The sequence below is a fragment of the Leptonychotes weddellii genome, chromosome 14, assembly GCF_054177405.1.
Source record: "Leptonychotes weddellii isolate Sample4059 chromosome 14, ASM5417740v2, whole genome shotgun sequence".
In the NCBI taxonomy this organism is placed as follows: Eukaryota; Metazoa; Chordata; class Mammalia; order Carnivora; family Phocidae; genus Leptonychotes; species Leptonychotes weddellii.
The window spans coordinates 79,306,360-79,323,316 of record NC_138382.1 but is presented as its reverse complement, the minus strand read 5'-3'; the positions used below and the strand labels follow the sequence as shown (position 1 = coordinate 79,323,316).

Here is a 16,957-nt window from a genome sequence, read left to right as displayed (position 1 = left end):
CAGGAGGCCCTGATTTATGGGTAGCATTCAGCCCAACGGAACTGCCTGTGTGTGGTTCGACCTGTGGGCACCCAGACCTCTAATGCGGTCCAGGGGTGAGTCCAGCCCGTCCCCAAGGGGAGGATTCTGCTGGTGGACACACCTCGGCTCTCTGTGCAGACCCCACCACCCCTGGCTGTCCCTTGAAAATGAAGGGTTTTTTTCTTACCGTGCCTCCAGACCACCAAGCTCCTGGTCTTCCTCACAAGACCAGACCCAGATTTGAATCTGTGGGGCCCAGCCGCCCGTAGGCTGCCTGGCAGCAGGAGGAAGTTCCTGGCGAATGAGCTGTGGCCTGTATGTGTGACCCCAGACCCAGCGTTCCTGCCCGGGACTGTGCTCCGTCTGTCATGTCCCCCTATCCATCCCCGAGTGCTCTGGGTCCACGGCTGGCAGCCAGCCCTGGTCCTACAGTGGGGAAGGCAGGCCAGGCCGGGCCCCACGGCGCTCCCCATGGATCCCAGTGAGGACCAGCGCACCTCAGATCCTAACGTGCACCCTGGCCACCTGGGGGGATCCCCTCAGCAGGCCAGGGGCCTAGGGGTGGGCAGGGGAGGAAGGGCCGCAAGTGGGGGACAACCCAAAATAGCAGCGTGCCTCCAGAAGCCACTAAGTGCTTGGTGGAGGGGGGCAGTTCAACCTTGTGGCCAGATGCTGAGACGTCAAGGGAAGACCAGGGGCAGACCACTGGATTTGGGGCAGTGATGACCACCAGTGACAGGAGGGCCCTCCATCCCCATGCACTGACCCCAGGCCGCATCCGGTCTGACACCTGGGGCCGTGTGACCCAAGCGGGAACTCCCCAGGGGTTCCTGTGGCCCACACAGGAGGCTTGATTCCCCCAAACTCTCCTCCTAGCTTCCCGTCTAAGGGAATGGGCATCACCAGCCTCCCACCTCGGTCCTTCTGGCTCCCCTCCTCGGGACCTCACCCCCTCAGCCCTCCCTGGACTCCCGGTAGGGTCCCCAGCGGGTCTCCTGGAACCCAGCAACCAGGAGACCTCTTACTCTCGCGCACGGGGTCAGGAAGCTTGCCTGGCACAGAACGCGCAGAATCCTGGCCCCGCTGACCAGCCCTGCCAGCGACCCCTTCCCTCCCCACCTCCCACCTCCCCCTGCCTCACCGGGAGCCTGTCCCACCTCCCCCTGCCCCACCGGGAGACTGTACCCCTCCACGTGGGTCCACTTAGCCTGGAGGGCCGCTTGCTCCACTTGTGTCTACACAGCATTTGGTGTTTTCTTGTGAAAATAGGCATCAGAGTTATGTCTTCAGTGCTTTTAAGCGCACAGCTCAGGGGCATCCTGCGCATCCACACTGCTGTGCAGCTGTCCCCAGACCGTGTTCCTCTTCCTGGAGTAAACAGTCCCCACTGAACTGGGACCCCCCCGTCCCCTACCCCCCCCCCCCGCCCTGTCTCCAGAGGCTGACTCCTTAGATATTTCAGTAAGTCGGATCTGGACGCTACTACACTGCATGGGAAGACCACATTTGGTCCATCGAAGGACACTTGGCTTGTGTTCACCCCTTGGCTGTGGTGAATGGTGCCATGAACACGGGGTGCAAGTAAGTCTTTGAGACCCTGCTCCCAATTTTGACTCACACCAGAAGCGGAACTGCTGGGTCACGTGTAATTTAATTCTTGAAGAACCGCACACCTTTCTCCATGGTGGCAGCTCTGGCTGGTTTCCGGTTCCGACTCTGCCGTCCTACTGCGTGAAGCACCTCATTGTGTGCGAAGCACTTTCTAGTCCATGGCATTCTGGGGGTTTAACCGACTGTGCCCCCGACTCAGACAGAAGGCTCAGGAGAGTGGCCCCGGCCCACCTTACTCTCCACCGTGTCCCAGGGCCGAGCGCCGGGCCTGGCACACAGCCATGCTCAAGGACAACCAGGTCTCCCCACTCTCTGGGGGCAGGTGTGCGGCCTGCCCCCCCCCCCCCACAATGCGGACGGGCCTTGCCTGCCACCCTCCCAGGCTGCCTGTGCTCTGGCTGGGCCTCTCTCAGGAAGTGTGTCTTCTCACCCTAGGGGCCAGATTAAACCATCTGCTGGAGTGTAGAAGTGCACCCCAGGAGGGGGCCCAATGCTGTGAGAGCCAGCTGGGGGGTCCCGATGGCTTCCCTGAGGACCTGAGTAGGCCACCTAAAGGATGAGCCAATCAGAGTTCACTTGCCAACGCAGGGAGAGGGGGATCCCAGGCAGGGGATTGCAGGTGCAGAGGCCCTGTGGTCGTGGGCACAGACTGGCAGCCTGTGTGCTACAAGGAAAGCGTGGAGCCAATCAGAGTTCACTTGCCAACACAGGGAGAGGGGGATCCCAGGCAGGGGATTGCAGGTGCAAAGGCCCTGTGGTCATGGGCACAGACTGGCAGCCTGTGTGCTACAAGGAAAGCGTGGGTGGGTGGGAGGAGGACGGAAACCGGGCAATGGGCAGAGGCCAGCTGCTCAGGCCTGGAGGGAATTCACTGGGCACAGAGCAAGGCCCCGTCAGCCCTTCTCTCCATTTTGGCTGCCCCTCCCCCCTTCCTCCATGCTTCTCATTCTTGGACACCACCCGAGCCCCCAGCTCCAGTGTCTGCAGGACAACCAGACTCTCCATCAGAAACACAGAGGTTTGAAATCCCCCTCTCATACAGGGTCTTCATCGTCTGCAGGGGCGCATGGACTGGCCGGGGGTGGGGGGGCTGCGGCCTGAATCCCAGGACTTTACTGCCAGATTCACCGCAGAACACGCTCGGTCCCCATTCCAGTGTGGGCCGATGTCTCCTAATGCGGACCCCACACAGACAGGGTGATGGGTGCCTGGCAGGCAGAGCCGGGGGCCGCCGGAGCCTGGATGCCACACTGGGCTTCTGAGAGCGCCGCATGACACCCGAAGAGAGGCGCCAGTGACCGCGTGGGCCTCTGTGTCCCAGGCCCACGTAAGTGCCCTGCAGCCCGGCGTGTCCCCAGAGGGGGGTGGAGGGGCTGCCGATTCTCCAGAATAACCATGGTAAGAGGAGGAATGGCAGAGGGACCAGGGGGGCCTCTGATGGGCCAGGCGGGCCTGGCTCCAGGAAAGCTGGGGTGCTGGCCCCTTTGTTGGAGGGGCAGGGCCTGCCAGCACCTTCCATCGTTCTTCCCCTCCTGCAGGAGTGCACACAATGCTGCCCCATGGGCAGGCCCCCAGTGTCCAGGAGCCGGGCCAGGAACAAAAGTGAGGTAGTTTCCTGGGGAGGGGTGTGGGCTGTGTTCAAGGTTGGCCGCTGCCGCCCAGACAGGAGCCCAGACAGGAGCCAGGGCCCGATGTCCTGAGCTGGGCAGTGGCTGGAGGGTAGCCAGGGCCCCGGGGCACATGGCCCCCGGGGGTCCCTGCCCGGTGTCCTGTGCCTTGAGTCTGGGACAGGCGGGGCTGGGTAGGGAGAGAGGGGCAGGGTGCTAGTGACCATGCTCACAGAAATCCCAGATGTGGAGAAATGTTACAGAGGAGATATTAGCCGGACAGAAAGAACGCCTTGTTTGTGCTCATGATACTTACTGGAACACCCTATTCCTCTTACACCGCATAGACAAGATATTTACCAAGTTCCCTGGTCAGTGTTCCATAAGAGGCTGACCCTAGCCTCCCTCGGTGGAGGACGCGCACTCTGGAGAGCTCCTTTCCTTTCCATTCTGTTCTCACTTTCACTTCACTTCACCCTTTGGTGTCCCCGAGATCCATTCTTCGACTTCGGGAGACGAGAATCCTGCAACGCTGCAGCCCTGGGCGGCCATGAGGTGTGGCCGGCTCTTACTCCCTCCGTTCTGCGGACTCCGGCTGCCCCCAAAGCCTCAGCAGTGCCACCCTGGGCTCCCGGGCACAAGCCCTGGAGGCCACAGGATCTGGTTGGACCGTTTGCTGGCCTCAATTTGAATCTGAAACCGGGGATGGGGTGGGCCAAACCCAACTGCTCAAAGTGGGGGCCAGACTTGGACTGCAAGTCTGGGGGTTGGGGTGCGTGGCCGCTTCCGGCCCCCGCTTAGCTCCACGCGGCAGGGCTGCTCCCCGAGTCTGGGGGCCCTCCTCAAGCCCTGGCTGTGAGGGGACGGCCCGAGCGCCCGGGCGTTCAGCAGCCCCCGCACTGCCTGGTTGGAGCAGGGCAGGATCACAACAAAGGGGTCCTTTGTGGGCCGCTGACGTGTGGCCGCAAACAGGCGGCCAGGGCCTCTCCCAGAGCTTCCCGGGGGGCGGGGGGTGGAATGGAGCCTCACCACTTTTCTGGCAGCTACCCCGGTCTCGGGGTTGGGGTCTTCCCTGACTTAGCCTTTGCTGGGAACGCAGGCGCTTGGGGCGATGGCAGGAAAACCCTCCACGGGCCGGGCCGCTGCCCATTAGAGCTGAGGAAGAGCCCACCTGGGGCAGCTTCCGAGGGAGGGTTAGGGACCCACCGTCAGGCGTTTACTTTGGCCCCGTGAACTTCTCTTTGGCAGATAAAAGAGGCTTCCTCCAGAGAGTGCAAACGCCACGGTGCCAAAGGCTTTTCGGTGGCCTTGCTTCTGTGCTGACGGACAGAGTGGAGCAAGGGGGGCAGACACCCTCCCTTCGCTCTCCCTGCACAGGCCTGGCCCAGGCGCCCAGGTGCAAGGACGCGCTGTGGGCGGCCGGCTCCCACTCGGCTCACCTCCTGGGGAAGCCATTTACGGGGCTGGAGTCTGTTCTCACGCCAGCAGACCCGGCCAAGGGTCCGACCCTGGGGTCCTCAGCCTACTGCTTCCCCACCTGCTGACTGGAGACTCTGGACACTCAGGCAGGTGGACAGGGGCTCTGGCCCCTTATCAGCAAGGGTGGAGCACCCCTCAGGCTCCCACACACTGCAGATGTCTATGGTCAGCTGACCTGTACCAGGCACCCCACTGGGCCAGGGGTAGGGTGGTGAACAATACGGGGAGCCAGTACCCGTGGGGGCGGGGGGAGAAGGGGGCTGAGAGTGTCAGAGGGGATTAGCACCAGGGTTGGGCCAGGGAGTCTGCGGGCAATGGCCCATCTGGCTCTGTTTTATGGGAGGGTAGGGAAGGCCCAGGCTCCAGGGATGACTGGGCAGAGACCCAAAGGAAGTGAGTCGTCTCAAAGACATGGTGAGAGGGGGAGAAGGTATGGGTAGTGGGAACAGCAGGTGCAAAGTCCCTAGGGCCGAGTTGGGGTGCTGGAGCTGCACAGGGGCCAAGTAGGGGTGAGTGTGGGGTGGGGACCCAGGTCTTGGCTGTTGCAAAGACTTGGGCTCAAGTTCTGTGTGGGAGATGGGGGGCACTGAGCGATCTGAGCAGAGGCGGGCTGTGATCTGACATGCTCAGAGGCATCTCTGTACTCCTATGTGGTACAAGACCCGGACAGGGGCAACGGGGTGGGGGGAGACAGGGGGTGCCCAGCTTTGGGGCTGCTGCAGTAACTGGGGGAGAAGGGGATTGGACCGGGAGGGTAGCAGAGAGATAGTGGGTGTGAGAAAGGGTCAGCTGTACGGTGGAGCTGTGGGCCTAGGGCACAGACTGGACCCGGGATGTGAGAAAGATGACAGATAAGGAGGTGTTTGGCCTGAGCTGCCCAAAGGGTGAGGGGCCGTTTGCCGAAGCAGAGGAGGCAGGGGGGGCAGGAGTGGGGCATGGGGAGGGGCTCTGTCCGGCCACGGCACAGAGATGGCCATCAGCCACCCAAGAAGGGGCAGTTGAGGAGGCAGCTGGCTGAGTGAGTCTTGGGTGTGTTTGATGGGCCTTAATCCTTCTTCGAGACAAGCCTAGGATGGAGGAGCTCAGTGCCTTCCAGAACAGATGCAGCAGAGCACGAAGACCTGACCCCCAAAACCCCTCATGGAGGAAGCCTGGGAAAGAACCGTGGAGGAAGCAGAGTTTGGGGTGTGTGTGGCCAGGGGAGCCCTGGGAGGAGAAAGGTGCTCCCCCAGATCCCTCCTCGATGGATGGCCAGCCCCGGGTAGTCAGCTTTCCACTCAGCCACCTGCAGGACTGCCAAAGGCTTGCAGCATCCAGGGGAGGACAGACAGGTAGCCAGGCATTGGCTCTCTGCCTTGGTCCCAGGTGCACCCGGGCCCCTACTCCTGAGACCCCACCTCGGTGGCTAATCCGTTTGCAGATGTATCTCTTGTGACTTCCCTCTTCCCCCCAGCCCGATGCTCTCTGGATCAGCTATAGGACCAGATGCCAGGCCGGGCCTTCCTGAGCTAAGGAGACCCTCATTGGAATCACAGAGGGGCTGCAGCACTAATCAGATTCCTCAAGAGGGGACTGTGGCCACCCCGTCCCCCTATCAGCCAGCACCAGGCTGACAGTGCGCAACGTCTAAGTCACAATGCTCAAAACGGAGGCAGGAGGTGCACGGGCCCACACCCTGGGTGCCTGCCGCGAGCCCTGGCTGAGCGAGCTCCAGGCCGCACTTTCTTCCAGAGCCGCATTATTCTCATTAGCAAAACAGGAGTAGAGAGAGAGCTAACCTCACAGGATTGTTGCAGCATAAAGTTAGACAGTGCACCCAGAGCGTGCCCGGGACACGCAGCCCAGGCCTGGAAGTGAGTTAGCGGGGAAAGCATTAGCATTTAAAATGTGCACACGCAGTAGACTCACACCCAGACACACGGAAACTGCACCAAATCCTGCTAGTTACCCTTGGGGAATAGGTTTCTGGTTATCTGTTGCCTTTTAAAACTCCTCAATGTTTTCCAAATCTCCTCCATTAAAGAAGAAAGACTTCCTTTGATTAGAAAACAAAGTGATGGAAACAATCAGAATGTGCAAACTGTGAACCGGCTCCCCAGGTGAGCAGGCTCCCCGAAGGAGTGCACGCAGACAGAGGCCACCACGCCCAGTCTTCACCGCCTGCTGGGGGGCGGTCACACCTCCAGACCCTCTGTGGGTCCTCATCCACGCAGTGACCCCAGGGCTGCCACGAGAGGACCTCGGGGCCTAGTGGAGGGCTTCTGGGGCCTCACCCTGGGGTGGAAGGGCCCAGAGACTAGTCTGTCCCTGCTCACCATGTCATCTGTAGAAGCCCCGATTCCCAGGGCGCTGGTCGGTGGGGTGTTTGCACTGCCAAGATGGTCCATAGCACTTAGGAGCCCGCGGGAATCCCAAGCCTTCGGGGCTGACCTGGAGGCACCCAGCCCTTGGCCCCCACCTGTCCCAGAGCCTTCTGCAGGCAGCAGTTGGGTCGGTGCTGGAGGTTTACCTTAGTCTCCCTCACCTTGCACCTCCTGAACCATGTGACCACATGCCAAACCACATGACTGTGTCTTTAGTGGGTAGAGGCCCCCTGGACAAGTCAGACTGCCCCATGGGCTTGAAGAGGCAGCAGCCTGGACTGGTCTGGGGGTGAGGGAACTAGGACCCTGTTTAGGTCTGAGTGGGGGTCTGGGGGTGTCATACCCATCTTCCCAGAGGGCAAGACAGGAGTGAGCTGGTGGGAGGATGTTTTCTGTGCAGACCCACAAGTTGGGGTTGGGGGTTAGTCTATGATCAAGGTGAAGGACCTAGCTTGAGGTTGGGGACAGAAGTACTTGGACCAGCTTCTGACCATTGCCCTACGAATGACCTTGTCTAAAAGTCTTTAGCCCTAGCCTCTGACCCCCAAGGGGTCCAGAACATTCTCTGGGGAATGAGTGGGCATCTTGTTCTTCACATTAATCCCCTCCTCCTGGTGACCTCATGCTCAAGATCACTGTTCTGGTACCACCCCCGTTTTCCCATGAGGACCCTTGTGAGAGGAAGGGAGCCACGCTTCCCCTCGCCCGGGAGGACCACTGTGGCCTGTCCTGACCCCAGACCCCAGATTAGGGTGGGGGCAACTGAGAAGGGGGCGTTTGTGGGTCCCTTCGGGTGCGTGGCCTGTTTTACTTAAAGGCGCACCTCTGTCCACAGGAGCGTAGCCTCGGACAAACCTGAAGCCGCAGGGGTGGGAGGGGAGGGGCGGATGGTGAGAATGAATCACAATAACGCGCCAGTGTGCCCGGATCACGCCAGGCCTGAAAGCGGACCCGGCCAAGTTCCCGGCCCGAGCAGGAGGCCCCGGTGGCCGGCGTCGGGCTCGCCCAACGGTGCTCCCGCATCCCCGCTTTCCTTGCACGCCCTCCCGCCCGCAGTCCCACTTGGCGCCGCCTCGCGGAGGCTGCTCGGTGCAAGCTCGGCCGCCGCGGGGAGGGGGCGCTCCAGGGCCCGGGGCTCCGGGGCTGCGCGGCTCCGTGCGGGGGCCGGAGGGCGGGGGAGGGTGTGGGTCCGGCGCGGCCCCGTGTCCGGCGCAGGGCGGGACGCTGGGGGGGGGGCGGAAGGGGGGAAGGCTGCGCGGAGGGGCGGAGGAGCGCCGCCACCCCTCGCCCGGGACCACCCCCCCAGCCCCAACCCCCCGGGACGCCCCGCGCCCCTCCCCCCCTCTGGCGCCTCCCCCCGCCCGCCCCGGCTCCCACCTGGCGGCGGGGCGGCGCGCCCCAGGGCGGCGAGTGCGCGCGCGCGGCCGGCGCGCTGTCCCTTTAAACGGCCCGCGGCGCCTCCCCGCGCCCCGCCCGCCGCGGTGCGGCCGGTGCTGGGCGAGGCCGGAGAAAGTCCATGTGAGCCGGAGCGCGGGGACGCGAGACTTCCTGCCGCCGCAGGCCGGACCGGGCCGGGCGCCCGCAGGTACGCCCAACTTGGCGCCGCGGGCCGGGTGGCCGCCGCCGCACTTCCCGCAAACTCCGCGGCGCGCCCGGCCGCCTCCCTGCCGCAGTGCCCGCCGGCCGCCCGCAGCCCAAGTTCGCGCGGCGCGCCCTCCCGGCCGGGGAGGCGGCGGGGCCGGGCCTGGGGAGGCGCCGACCCGCCCGCGCCCGCGCCGCCCCGAGCGGGGCTGCGAGCGGGGCCCCGGGCGCCTCCCTCTCTCCCTCCCGGCCGGCGGGCGCGGGGCCCCGCTTGGGACGCCCGGCCTCCGCCCGAGCGCGCCGACCCGGCCCGGCCCTCCCGGGGCGGGGAGGCCCGGGCCAGGGTCCGAGGCCGGCCGCGCAGCTGCGCATCCGCCGGGCCGGCGTCTCTCCCTCCTGGTCCCGGTGGGCCCCTTTCCTGGGCGCCCCTGCCCCCCTGGCCCTCCCTCGTGCGGACCCCAACCTGGGGAGAACCTGGGGTCCGGCTGCCCCCCGGGAGGGGGCTCGCACCTGTCAGCCGCTGCTCTGACCCTGCGGACCTGAGGTCTTGTTGCTCAAGCCCCTTATCTGAGGACCTCAGAGGTGACCTCTGAGCCCGCTGCCCACGCCCATGACCCAGGCAGACGACCCCGGCTCTTCGGAAGTCTGCCGCGTTGGTGTATGTGTGTGTGGGGGGTCATGGGGTCAGAGTTCACCTCCGGGTCCCCTCTTCCGGGCCCCCTCTTCCGGGCTTCTCAGAAGTTTGGTCTTGGGGCTGGTGATTGCCAGTTCTCTCCTGACGCCCTTTAATTAAACCGGTCGATTTGCAGGTGGTAGGTCCCGGGAGCTGTGGCCTTTATAGGGACATTCCCACTGCTCCCATCCTCCTCCCCCTTGTCCTGGGGGCCTCCGAATCGGAGATGTTGTGGCCACATGGGCAGTTGGGCTTCTTCTTTCTGGGGGTAATTCTTGGGACTCCCCGAGCACCCAGCTGTGTGTCCCCTGGCGGCATTTTCTAGTTGAGCCCATCCTGTGGGGTGGGGGGCTGGGCGGGGGGTGGGCACTGGAGGTTGGAAAGCCGGGGTCCTTCCTGCCCCTCAGTGTGCTCACCTGCCAGTACCTGAGCAGTCCACAAGCACTCCACTGTGCCCGCCCCTCTCCCAGCGGAGGGGGCAGAGGCCCAGGCCCATGGCCCTCCTGTTTCCTGTGCCCGCCGCAGGCCCGCCCTCCTGGCTGGTCTGGTCTGGTCTGGTCTGGTCTGGTGTGGCCTGGTGTGGTATGGGTCTCTCCCCAGATCTTCTCACCCACCCCTACCCCTTCCTCCCCCTCCTCTCCTCTGGAGCCCCTGACCCCCTCCCCTCCCCCTCCAGTGTGCCCGGATGATGGCAGCAGGGGGGGCTCAGCACTCACTCACTGTCACTTAGGTCTTGCAAGGACACCAGGAGACGCGGCCTGTGTTACTTGCTCCCTTTCACAGGTGAGGAAGCAGCTTGGCGTGCAGGAGCCAGGTAGAGAGGGTCAGGCAGCGGGCGCTGCCTCCCACCTCCCAGACAGCCACCGTGTCCCTCCACCTGCGGCCCCCTGTGGCGCCTGTCCCTCCCAGGAGGTCCTTTGGCATTTCGGTAGGGTCATTCCTCTGTTGGGTGGCACCTTGGCTGGAGCCTGAGCGAAGGAAATAGGAGGAGGAGACCCAAGGTGTAGGTCCCCTGCTCTTTCAGTAAGACCGCTGGAAAGAGCGCAGAACTACAAGATACCACTTGTCACCTTTCGGCGGAGATCTGCTCTCAGTGGTCACACCCGGGGCCGAGGCGGTGCTGACTCAGAGCCAGCTCTGCCCATCCTCTCCTGCATCCATTTAGAGGTGCTCCTGCTGTAACTGACCTGGGAGCACCAGGCTGCATGAGGCTGTCTCCGGGTTCTTTCCCCGCTTTCCAACTCAAACACGAGCACGCGTTATTCACGGAAGGGGGTGACAGCAAGCGCTGAGCTGGCGTCTGCGGCTGGGGCTCCTCCTGAACCTTGGCCTCAGGGTCCTGCCTGCCTGCCTTGCGTCCTGAGCTAAGGTGGGCCCAGTACCCCCATGGGACAGGAGATGAAAACTGTGGCGTTGAACGTTCCCAAGGCTCCATCCCTCCACCCCTGCTTCTGAGGCCTGTGCTCACCGGAATGCAGAGCTGGGGGTGGGCCGTGAGGGCCAGCCCCAGGCCTCCTGTTGCAGTCCCCGGCCCTGGCCATCAAGCTCCGAAGTCTCCGTGCCCTGAGGCCTTGCTCCCTCCATGCCAGGGCAGCCTCATCCACCGCCCAACCCCAATGTGGGCCCCTTCCACCTGGGCCTCCCCTGCCCGGGCTCTCCCTGCGTTCTGTTGTCCCGGGGTGGGGGGGTGCTGCAGGGGGTGGGAGTGGCCCCCCCAGGCTGGGGGCGGCTGTGGTGAGAGTCTGCTGAAGGGCGCCATAGGGGGCCACAGGTGGGAGGGACACGGTGGCTGTCTGGGAGGTGGGAGGCAGCGCCCGCTGCCTGACCCTCTCTACCTGGCTCCTGCACGCCAAGCTGCTTCCTCACCTGTGAAATGGAACCAGTAACACAGGCCGCGTCTCCCGGCATCCTTGCAAGACCTAAGTGACAGTGAGTGAGTGCTGAGAACCCCCTGCTGCCACCATCCGGGCACACTGGAGGGGGAGGGGAGGGGGTCAGGGGCTCCAGAGGAGAGGAGGGGGAGGAAGGGGTAGGGGTGGGTGGGAAGATCCGGGGAGAGACCCACACCAGCCCAGACTGCACCAGTTCACGGCCCCTCACCCCAGAACACTCCGCGTGTTGAGCCCTGTGCAGTGGGCATACTCGGGAAGTTTGGCCGTGGTTAGGTTCTGGGGACACGCCGAGCTGCCTTCCGGTCCAGGGTAGTGTTAGCCACCTGGCTTGTGCCTGAGGCTGGTCTTCCAGGCCTGGACTTTTGGAGGGGAGCACGGTCCTGTGATGTGCTGCTGCTCTTTGGGAGGGGGGTCCCAGGCAGGAGCAGGTGCGACCCGTCAGTCCCTGGCTGCATCCTGAGCTACTCCTGTGAGCTACTCCAGCTCTGGGCGGCCCCACTTTGGGAGCTAGTGAGGTCCGGTTGGGGCCGGGGTCTGCCTGGGGCTGGGAGTGGCCTCAGGGCCTGTTGAGGGCTAGCTGGGTTGGGCCTCTCACCCGCCCTGGCCTGCAGGGTTTGCAGAGCACTGGGTCCTGGGCCCTGTTGGAGCCCCTCGCCCAGCACTGTTACACCCCTGTGTGGCCTGCTCCCCCCCAGCCCCCCATTCCTCCCCGAGATGAGCAGCCTGGCCCTCGGGTACTTGCGGTGCGGCTCGGCTTGGGGCTACAGCCCGTTGTCTGTTCGGGTCTACGCCTCAATTTAGGGGTGTGTGGGCCCCACCCTGTGACCTGTGGGCGAGGCCTGTGTGGCCTGGGCTGCCGTGGCTGTGCCTGAAAGGTTACATCCTCCCCTGACGCGGACCAGGGCTCCAGGGACCCTGGTGCAGGCCGGGGAGAGCATTCAGCTCCGCCACTCTGGGCAGGGCAGGGCTCCTGGCAATCTCGGTCTCTCTTAGCAAACGCTTGCTCTCCCCAGGCCTGGCTCTCCGGCTCTTTGTAAACTGCAATGCCCTGCTGGCCAGGGCTCCCTCCTCGTGTCTCTTGCAGCTGCTGCGTGCTGGGAGTTGGGCTTCCTCCGTGGTGGCCTCTGGCCTTTGTGCTTGCGAGTTCAGGTTTTGGAAGTGGGGCCCTGAGGGTGAGTGTCTGGCGGGCTGTGGGTGGACACAGAGGGGTCTGGAAGGAGTGGCCATTGACATTTGGGACATGAACTTTGGAGTGGGGCTCCCTGATGGCCGCCTTGGTGGTTAGCATCTTCAGAGTGGGGCAGTGTCCTTGAGGACAAGGGCAGCGGGAGCAGGAATGGAGGGGGGTCTGACAGTGACCCTGGGCTCTCTGCCCCCCCCCCCACCCCAGCACGTGCTGACTGGCCCTGGACGAGGCAGTGAGGCCGGAGCTGGAGCTGCAGGGGCGCTCCCAGGTCACATCCTGCCTGGAGCTATGTGACCTTGGATGCTGAACGTACCCTCTCTGAGCCCCACCCTGGCTTGTGTGTTTCCCTGAGAAGTTGTAGCTTCCTTGTTTGCTTGCCGGCTGAAGGTGAGCAGGCACGGCCTCGGGCCTCTGTGCAGGTTGGGCCCAGCCTGGAGGCCCTCTCGGGATGCCCCCCTCCCTGTACGTGGGCAGGAGCCAGTGAGGAGCACATGTCCCTTTAAGGGGAGGCTGTTCTCCGTGGCTCCAGGGAGGACGCAGGCATGCTTTTCTCTGAGGCGCTGTTCTCTGGTCCCAGGGGGAGGAGAGGCTGGGTCTGGGTCTCCCAGGGAATCTTCCCCCTCCCCCTCGGCCCTGGGCCCTGGCATCCAGGAGGGCACATGGCCATGGATGGGCCCCGCCCAGCGCCTGCCTGCCGCCTGGGAAGCAGGCAGGTTGGGGGCGGGGACCACAGGGGCCTGAAAGTGCCCATATATAGTCACTGGGTTTGAGCAGTCCTGCTGCAGAGCTGTGTCCCAGGCCCTGGGCTGGCCGGCCCCCAGGCCCAGCCCCAGCCACCAGGTCTCTGAGGGAGGCCTTGCCTTGGGGGACCTGGGGGTGTTACTGAGAGGAGAGGTGGATTTGGGGTACACCGTCCGATAGAGCAGCAGTGCTCTGAGTGTTTGTTGATTGAAAATAAAAATCTCCTGAGCCCTCCCTGGTCAGGACCAGGTGTATTTCTGCAAATAGTCTTTTGAGAGTTGGAGCCAGTGGTATGTGGCTGCCCCATCGACTTGAGCTGCCCGGGGTCCCTCGCTGTGGGTGTTGGGGGGGATGCCTGCTTGTCTGCAACTCCAGCCTTGGCCCCACAAAACACCCGTGTTATGGTGATGCCCCTATGCCCCCTCCCCACCCCCCAGCACCAGGGGCCGTCCACTCTGACGGCTGGCGTGCTCTGGAGGGCTGGCGTGCTCTGGAGGACGTGTCCCTTCCTCCGTCTCCCAGACTGTGGGATCCCCGGTGCCTGTCTGTTGGGAGCAGGACGTTGCCCTGGGTCTTTCTGGCATGCGGGGCCTCCTGGGGCTCTCCGCCCTGGCCCTCAGCCTCTGCCCCTGCTGGCCCCCTTCTCTGCCCCGTCCCTGTCCCCGTGCCAGGAAGGGAGAAGTACCCGCCTCTGCCGCATTCCTGACTTTTGTGCTGTTAAAAAAATCAAAATGTTAACATAGTTTTGCTCATTTAATTTAGTTTCCATTGCACTGCTGAGCGCTTTTGTTAAATTGTGTATACTGATACTTTTTGTTGTGTCAGCAGTTTTTTCCCTTTTTTTGAATATAAAGCCATTAGAGAGGCAAGATTAAAAAGATACATTACAATTAAAATGTTAATGAAATCTGCATCATACAACTTTTGAAGCCCTTTAGGCATTAATCTTGCCTGTGTCATGTCCATTAATTTCGGCTATTCTTGTTCCACACTGACCCCTGCTGAGAGATTTGTGCTATAATTGGATTTTTTTTAATAAAAAAGAAAAAAAAAAGCTTTTAAGAAAATAAAGGTTGAGTGGTGGCCCTGGCTCCGAAGCCAAGGGAGAGGGGAGCCGGGGAGTACACGGCCTCCCCTGCGGGGCTCCCCTCCTGAGCGGGGGCGGGGACCCCTGCCCCTCCAGCTCCTGTCGCCCCTACGGCTGCCCCAGGGCTGGGGTTTCTTCTGCCCCTCAGGCCATCTGCGCCCGGCTTCCTGGGTCGCTGGGACAGGACAACCTCCCCGGGCTGTTGGACGAGCCTCCTCTGGGGTGTGGGTGTGCGAGAGTCAAGGCTGAGCTCACCTGCCTGCGGAGAGGGTGCAGAGCCCAGATGCTGGGTGAGGGGGGACAGGGGCACCGCCGGCCAGGCCCTCGGTGGGACATGAAGGGCTGCGCATGCCAAAGCCTAGAGTTTTGAGTTCTCAGGATTGTGCATCCCCCATGCATCCCACGGAAGTCTGGCCTCCTGGGCACTGGGATCTCCAGTGTGAGGCTGGGGCTGGGGACTCTGGGAAGGGGGAGCTCCTCTTGCCTATGGTCAGGGCAGTGGGGACCCCCGGCAAGAGTGGGTGGTAGGTGCCCCCGTGGAGTTCTCTGTGCGGACTCGCCCTGGGCGGGGGCGGAGCCCCAGTCGGGCAGCCCGCCCCCTTTCCGGGCCCGGGTGAGGCTGGGGTCCAGGGTGGCCTGTGGCCTGTGGTGTCTGGGTCAGGCTGGCGGGGTGGGCTTTCCCGGACCCCAGTGCTGCAGTCACAGTCGTCACCGGGAAGCTGGTCAGGTGGTTGGCAGTGGGGCTGCTACAGACAGATTTCATGTCTGTGTGTTTTTGCAACACCTTTCTATAAAGGGAAACATAATTTAAAGTATGATTACTTAGTGTTGCAACAGCCGCCTCGCTCCACGCTACGCCGAGATCATTATCAGAGGCTGATATTAACTTGCAAAGAATATTATGCAAATTGCCTGCTGGCTCCTCAGGGAAGCCTGCTCCCAGGATGGGCGTGGGGCACGGGGCCTGTGCCTCCAGGGGGACGCTGAGGGACACTAGGAGCAGGGCAGCCAGGCCCAGGGGAGGCTTCAGGACAGCTCTCGTCCTCCTGGCTGGCCGCTGGGCATTGTGATGTTTGTTGAGTGAGTGTTGCCTGCGCGCTGGGACCTGGCCTTCCCAGAGGTCCCTGTGATCCCTGCAGGCAGCCCAGTGGTGTGCTTCCCTGTGACTGGCTCTGGGAGTAACTGGACCTGGGGGTTCACAAGCCCCAAGCACTTGTCATTCCCTGAGGGAGGGACCGAGGTCACAGACCCCGCCCTGCTCCCTGGGTGCAGAGGCCATCCTACTCACTGACTTAGCACCCTGGCTTTGCAGTGTGCAGGGGCGCGGGGCAGCCCCCGAGGGGCGTGTGGCGGGCCGACCTTGTGTCTGCCTTGTGGTGTGGACTGTCCACTCACACTCGTGCCCTTGGGGAGAGAGGCGGGGTGGCCAGAGTCTGAGGATGGCTCCCTCCATCACCAGCCCGCAGCTGGTCCTGACGTCGGGGCCACAGTTTAATGGCTTTAGGATTTCCCTCCAAATGCCCTCTCCCACTGTCTGGAAGAAGTCGGGCAGAGCAAGTTTGGGGCAGAAGAACCCATCTATGGGTCCTCAGGAGTAGCGTCCACCTGGAGCTGTGGAAGCCTGGTGGGGCCCCGGAACCTCAGATTTCCCTCCCTTCCCGTGAGCGTGGTCATGAGTGGGCAAGGTCCGGAAGCCGGGGACCCCCGCACAGGGGTGTGCCACGCCCCCCCAGAGTGGACGGGAGTCTTGCTGTCCCTCGGGGCTGCACAGGCAGGAAGAGGACAGGGTTTTGGAGGCAGCCGGGGCTGGACAGGACTGTGACAGTTCCCACGATCCTGTCGGGCGGTCCAGGGCTGCGCTTGGTCAAGCCCCCACTTTCTGCAGAGTCCGGGCGTGTCATCTTGGGATTTTTGAACCCTGTTCTTCACTGTGCTGCTGTGGGACCCTAGGTAAACACGGTGACCTCCCTGGGCCTCAGTTTCCCCACATGTAAAATGGGGGAGGAGCTTTGAAGGATGCAGACCTGGGGCTCATCCCACTTTCTGGTCGCCGAGGTGGTGATACTCCGGGCACGAACGCTCTGGCTGGAGGGCCGGGCCGTCTCCAGCCTGCCGTTGCCCACGGTGACCCGACAGGTGCTTCTCTCTTCCCTGCAAAGCTCCTCCCCCTCCTGGTGGGCCTCCCCCCCCCCCCATTTTGTGAACGCTGCTCTGTCCAGAGATGCCTGTCGGCTCCAGGAGGGCAGTGATGTTTGTGCGTGCAGGGATGGCAGACGGGCAGGGAGGGCGTGAGCCTTACGGGCACCCTGTGGCCCTGGCAACAGCTCACCATACACCTGGTGGTTTACAGTGACAGAAGTGTACTCCCCACAGTTCTGGGGGCCAGAGGCCCAAGTCAAGGAGTGGGCCGGGCTGGTTCCTTCTGGAGGCTCTAGGGCAGAATCTCGGCCTCTCCCAGCTTCTGCTGGTGCTGGCGGTCCTCGGCGTCCCTTGGCTTGTAGACCCAGCCCTGCTACCTCTGCCTCCTCGATTGTCACACGGCTGTCCTCCCTCTGCGTGTGTTCAGATGTCCCTCTTCTTACGAGGGCACCGGTCACGGGGGCCGGGCCCACCCTACATCCATGACGGTCTCATCTCCATCCTTAACTGGTCACATCCACAAAGACCCTGTCTTCGAGTAAGGTCCCGTTCTGAGGACCTGGGTGGACATGAATTT

The 16,957-nt window shown here is 63.2% G+C and overlaps 2 protein-coding genes across 3 annotated transcripts in view; both read left to right on the top strand.

Annotated features, from left to right (window-relative positions):
* The window catches only part of UBAC1 (UBA domain containing 1), a 224,698-nt gene that overhangs the window by 99,178 nt on the left and 108,563 nt on the right, over window positions 1–16,957 (top strand). The gene's annotated exons all lie outside the window — the stretch shown is intronic.
* The window catches only part of NACC2 (NACC family member 2), a 68,616-nt gene continuing 60,166 nt past the window's right edge, over window positions 8,508–16,957 (top strand). The window contains exon 1 of one of the 2 annotated variants that reach the window (XM_081803926.1): window positions 8,508–8,666. The gene's annotated coding sequence lies outside the window, so the exon portion shown is untranslated. The remainder of the gene's footprint in view (window positions 8,667–16,957) is intronic. The other variant, XM_081803928.1, reaches the window with a different exon arrangement.